This window comes from Galeopterus variegatus, unplaced genomic scaffold, assembly GCF_000696425.1.
Source record: "Galeopterus variegatus unplaced genomic scaffold, G_variegatus-3.0.2 Scaffold55, whole genome shotgun sequence".
In the NCBI taxonomy this organism is placed as follows: Eukaryota; Metazoa; Chordata; class Mammalia; order Dermoptera; family Cynocephalidae; genus Galeopterus; species Galeopterus variegatus.
The window spans coordinates 765,058-771,125 of NW_007726166.1; the positions used below are offsets into that span (position 1 = coordinate 765,058).

General features: G+C 55.6%; 1 long non-coding RNA gene across 1 annotated transcript in view; it reads right to left on the reverse strand.

Annotated features, from left to right (window-relative positions):
- Positions 1-4,583: 4,583 nt before the first annotated feature.
- The window catches only part of LOC103591748, a 15,539-nt gene continuing 14,054 nt past the window's right edge, over positions 4,584-6,068 (reverse strand). The window contains exon 2 of the long non-coding RNA XR_550606.1: positions 4,584-4,766. This is a non-coding gene — a long non-coding RNA (uncharacterized LOC103591748). The remainder of the gene's footprint in view (positions 4,767-6,068) is intronic.

Below are 6,068 nucleotides of genomic sequence, written 5' to 3' on the forward strand. Positions count from 1 at the left end.
GTCCCACCTCCTGCCATCCTGAGAGTGGGGGGTAGGGGGAAGGGTCTCCGATGGACAGGGAGAAGTACCAGGATGCTGAGCCAGCCCGGGACTTGCCCCCTCCTGGCCCACTCAGAGTCCTTGGGCTTCAGAAGCTCCATCTCCGGTGGGGGGCATTGGCCTCGCCCTAGCTCTGCCTCCAGCACCCAGGGTGGCTGCAGATGGCAGTGTCTCTGGGGACAGCAGCTGCGACTGAGTCCTGGGCCGACGCTGAGCTGTTCAGGCTGAGGCAGTGTGCTCAGTGCAGAGCCCCCAGAACAGGCTTCTGCAGGGCATGAGGTGGGTCTGCGGGCACGCGGGGGGCACCGAGTGGTGCCAGTGGCTTGGGAGCTGGGAGACGGGCTCTGCAACTCTTGCACTGTCCTGGCCAGGGCTTTGGTTGAAACAGGGCTGGAAAATTCCTTGTAGATTATCTGTTAACCCACATCCCCATCCTATCACTGTGCACAAGGGACCCTGAGGCCCAGAGAGGGTGAGAAATGGTCCAAGGTCACACAGAAGGCCAGTGAATGTTTTGCTTCTCCACCTAGGCCAGTCCCCTGAGAAGCCAGGAAAAGGTCTGGATGTCCTCAGTCTATTCCAGAATGCCTGGGATTTTGTTCACAGAGCTGGAGAGGTTGGGGGATCCTGAACCTTACTCAACAGATCCACAGCATTGCAGCTGAAGTGGCTTCTGTTCTGTCCCAGACCTCCCATTCTCATGTTTAAACTGGAAGGAAACTGAGGTCCTGGCTGGGACTGGGGAGGGAGCATGAATGGCTTTCTCCTCAGTCAAGCCTGTTTGCAACAGCTTTCCTGCCTGGGGGCACACTTCCCCACCTCCCACCAACCCTGGCAGCACCAGGCAACTCTGAACTTTCTCTTTGGCTCTCTGGAAGGGCAGATGGTTAGGAGTGCACTGGGTCCTACATGCTCCCCCTGCCCACGCTGTGCTGGCCCTGACTTTGGACAATTAGTGCACTCTATTTCACTCGTCCATGAATAGGGCACCTTGAGATGTTGTCTGTGCTTCAGAACAGCCAATGGGGACTCTGGGGAGCGGGGGAGGAGCTCCAGACTGATGTTGGACTGGGCAGCAGCCTCTCTGCCTCCATCAGGGTCACAGCCCACCTCACAGACCCACCTGGGAGTAGGGGGACAAGAGGAGCTAGAGAGCTCAGAGGAGCTGGTGCTTTTCTTCAACCTGCCCTGGAGATCATTCCATCCATACCGCTGCTTTCCTCCCCAGAAGCCAAGATGGGCTTCTGCTCATTTCATCCTGCGCAGGTATCTTTCCCTGCCCAGGAGGATTCAAGCCTCAGGATATCTCTGGGGTTTGGGGTCTAGGTCTGCCATTTTCCAGGTGGTTAACCCAGGGCAAGTTAGTGAGCCTGTCTGGGCCTCAGTTTCTTCATCTGTAAAATGTGGACAGTGACACCTACCCCATAGACCTGTTGTGAGGTTTGCGAAAGTGCCCTAGTGGTGCTTTCCCTGCCAGGCAGGCAGATGTGGACTCCTCACCCCACCCCTTTCTTGCACCTAGGGAAGGTTTGGGGGTGGGTTTAAAATGGGCCCCGCATCTTCCCATTCCTGGAGGAGATGATCTGTGCTCCAGCCTTTGAAGTACAAGCAGGAGTTTGCCAAAAGAACAAAAATGCAAAGAACATTCCAGGGAAAACGAAAGCTTATGTGAAGATGGGGACTGCATAACATGCAGGTGCACACAGGTGACTGACAAGCAGTTCCATACGACGGCACATAGGGTGGGACATGAGGCTGGGGAGGTTGGCAGGGAGCAGATGGGGGCATCTTTGGGCCATTCTAAGGAGTTGGGTGCATGTACCATTTGTGAAACACCTAACACCTGCTGCCTTTCCTGCTTTCTCCACCTCTGGTTCACTGGAAATAACAATAGCTAGTATTTATTGAGTGCTGATTCTGTGCCAGGCAGCGTGGTGGGAAATGCTCTTTAGGTTTTGTCTTATTAAAACTTCACAGTGTCCTTAGGAACTAGGTTCTAGTTCTTGTTTGTTTTGTTTTGTTTTTTAGCAGCTGGCCAGTATAGGGATCCGAAGAGGGTTCTGTTTCTATCCCCATCTTACAGACAAGGAAACTGAGGCTCAGAGAATAAGAACAAACTTACTATGTAGCACTTATTATGTGCCAGGCACTGGTTACGAGCATTTTACATAAATTAACTTATTTAGCAGTCACAAAGCCCTATGACCTAGGTGCTGTTATCATCATTCCCAATTTATAAATGTAGAAACCAAGACTCTAAGTATCTTGCCCAAGTTTTTTGGTGCCAGCATCCATGGCCTTGTAATTACAAAATTGGGCCTGTGTGGACTCTGTTGATATCAACCAGGTTCCCTGGGGATAGGTGTTTGTTCACTGCACTTTCAGCAAAATACACCTGGCCAGGGCTGCAGGTGGCTGGGGACCCACCCATTTGTGTGTGTGTGTGGGGGGGGGGCTGGCAAACAGCAGCCATTGCAACTATGCAGCCAGGGCTCACCGAGTGGCTCAAGGGTGCAGGGGGACTAGAGGAGGCATTGCCCAACCTGTTCTTTACCGAGTGCTCTGCACAGGCTCCATCCAGGGATTTGTCACCTCACTGAATCCTCACTAGGACCTCTGTGGAAAGCGTATTAGTTTGCTCTTCCATGGGGGGTGGGGGGTAGGCTGAGGCCCAGAGAGGTTAGGCTACTTGCTCCAGGACACACATGCTGGAAAGGGTCTGGGCCAGAGTGGCTCTTGGCTATAAACCACCTTCTTAAATGGTGAGGAGGAGCTGGGCGTCCCCGTGTGGTGGGTGGGGACAGCTCTGTGCTTGGTCAGAAGGCCTGGGCTGCTGAATCACCATGTGGTCTTGATCAGGCACTGTCCCCAATGTCCACAGCCTCAGTTTCCCCATCTGTAAAGTGATGCTTGGGCCTTTTGGCTCTGTGAAGCCTGTGGGTCTCCCTCTGGGTGGGCGGGACAAGGGGCACCTCCGCCGCCCCTCACGCCCGTGTCTCGGCAGCCAAGGCCCCCGCGATGCCGCACTTCCTGGACTGGTTCGTACCTGTCTACCTGGTCATCTCGGTCCTCATCCTGGTGGGCTTCGGCGCCTGCATCTACTACTTCGAGCCGGGCCTGCAGGAGGCGCACAAGTGGCGCATGCAGCGCCCCCTGGTGGACCGTGACCTCCGCAAGACTCTGATGGTGCGCGACAACCTGGCCTTCGGCGGCCCGGAGGTCTGAGCCAATGCGCGGGGGAGGCAGGCGCCGACAACAGGCGCCCTCCCCTGTCCGCCCAGCCTGGAGACCCTCGAGGGAGAGGGAGGCAATCCCTCAGTCCTCCAGGCCATCCCTCTGCAGCCCAGGACTCCCAGCAGAGGCCCCTGGTGCTCTGGGAGGACCCTGGTGTGGAGGTGGGCTCCTAGGGGCCTTGACTATCGCTGCTGCTGCTGGCCCGGGGCTTGCTCTGCACGTCAGGCCAGCTCACCCCACACCCACCCTCTCCAGCTCAAGGGACAGCCCCCTGCAGTGGCCCCAATGCCTTTTTGCCACCCAGCACTCTGCCCCTCCATTTGGAGTCAAGTATGGCCGCCCCTGCCTGTTTGTATCCCTCATTTCCTTACTGATTCCCCAGTTACACTCTGCTCCCCACTCCACCCAGTGGCACTGGCCCTGCAGCTTCACAGTTGACCCAAGGAAAGGACCTCATTTGGAGGAATGTCAGCTGGTCCAGACCAGCCCCACCCCTCTTTGCTCAGGCTTGGAATGGGTGAGGGTATGTGGTGAGGGGTGTGTAGAGGGGTAAGACTGTAGAGAAGGGGAAGAGGGGGTAGGAGAGTCTGAGGGGAGGGGGCTGGCATGGGGAGGGGAGGAGATGCATGAGAGAGAGAGGCAGGGCAGGAGGGGCTGGAGATGGGGTGAGCTCGTGGGCCATGGCAGGACTGTCCACGGCAGGTCCCAGCCCCCTCCCTCTGCTGGACTTCCCTATCCCTTCCCTGTCCTCAAGACTGAGGTGGCTGGCAGGGGCCCCTGCTCTCTCTCCCTGTCCTGTGCTGCACTTCCAGGGCTGACACCCCCCGCCCCCTCCCTCGCAGCCAGGCCTACCCAGACGTTCAAGCCCACCCTGGGGCCCTTCTCCTGTGGAGCCTCCATTGCCTCACTTTGGATGCAGATTGGCAACATGCACCAACCACTCTCCTCTGGGGCTTCTATCTTAACTTATTCACAATAATAAAGACTTCATGGCTATCTTTGCAGGACTGTCTCCTTTCCTGAAAGTAGGCTTGTGTGTATCAACTCACTGGGTCCTCATGAAAAATATGATAGTTGGGGGATGGGGAACACCCTGAGAAGGTAGAGCAGGGTTTCTCAATAGCAGCGTCAGTGGTTGTGGGGGGCTGTCCTGTGCTGTGCAGGATGTTTAGCATCCTTGGTCTCTACTCACTAGAAACCAGTGGCACTCACCCCCTCTTCTTCCGGGACAACCAAAAATGTTAACTGGCAACCCTGGGGAAGAGTAGCAGTTAGGATATAAATTCAGGCACCAAGATGCAAAACAACAGGGCCTTAAGCCAAATAGAATTTTACTCCTTTCTCATGCTGCAGTCCACAGGGCAGTTGTCCAGAGCTGTTTTGGTGGCTGGTTCCCTGCAGTGTTCCGGCACCCAGGCTGCTTCTCTCTTGTTGCTTCACCACTTCTGGGATGTTGCTCCGGTTGGCATGATCCCAGATGGCTCATATGCATCCTGAGCAGCAGAGTGGAAGGAGGGTGGAAGGGACACTCCGATGGTTGTACCCATTACTTCCCCACCAGTCAGTACTTAGTCACATGGCACCCCTAACTGCAAGGGAGGCTGGGTAATACAGCCTTTAGCTGGGTGGCCATATATCCATTTAAAAAGCCCACTTCCTTTAAAGGGGGACAAAAAAACGACAGCTACCATTTCATTTTAGTGGGGATTCGCCTGAGGTCACAGTGCAATGGACTGAGATTTGGGCCATATCTCCTGACGCCAGGCCAGAGCTTGCTCTTCACATGCCCCGTCTTGGGAGTCAGAGAGGGGCTGGGCTGCTCTCCCTCCATGGGGCTGGGGCAAACCATGAGTAACTGCATGAGCTGTTTTGTAGAGCTAGGCTAGGGTAAGGCCAGAGAGGTGCCTCAGGGTCACATTCAAGCTTCTCCTTAAATTCTGTGCCCTAGGGCCTCCCTGGCCTCACCCTAAGCCTGGCTCTCACCACCCTAACCTCTCACCCAGCAAAAATTTTGCAGCTCTCAGAGATTTCCCACACCCCTTCCCACAGCAGGCAGCTGCCTAGCCAGATTCATCTTCTCACTACCACCCAGGACTCTTCCAGGCACACGTGGCGGAGACCAAACTGAAAACAGCTGAAATAAAAGGGTTCGGTTCCAGACTCAGGCTTGGCAGGCACCAAGGGCTCGAAGATGTCACTGGACACTCCATCTCTCTGTCTCCCTCAATCCTGCTTTCCTGTGTGTAGGTTTCATTCTCAGGCAGAATCTCACCATGTGACAGTAAGGTGTCCCTTACAGTCTCAGGCTCACACAGACCCTGCACCTTCATTTCAGGAGAGAACAAGTCTTAGTCTTGGAGCTGCTCAGGGGGTGGACTCCCACTGGCCCCAGGGTGCATGAGCTTGGGGCACGGGGTGCCCTGATTGGCCACGCAGCTCTTGCACCCACCTGCAGAGCCAGGGGGGAGGTCAGCACTACTGACCCCATGGATGGGGAGCAGTTGGGGTAAGTAGTAGCTGTTACCTAAGGAAGGAAGGGATGCCGGATGTAAAAATGAGAGGAATTGAGGACATTGTTTTATAAAGGAGGAAACAAGCTTGAAGAGGAGAAGTGGCCTACCTAGGGTCACCCAGGGGTTAACTGCCACCTGGGTTCTGGACTGGAAGTCTGAGCGGGTAGGGTAGACAGGAACCCCCAGAGTTTGGTAAGCATGTGCATTGGGGCTCTGAGTGTGGGATGTGGCAGAGGTAGTGGGCAAGTGAGTGGGCACTCTAAAGACTCATTGTAGGGGGGG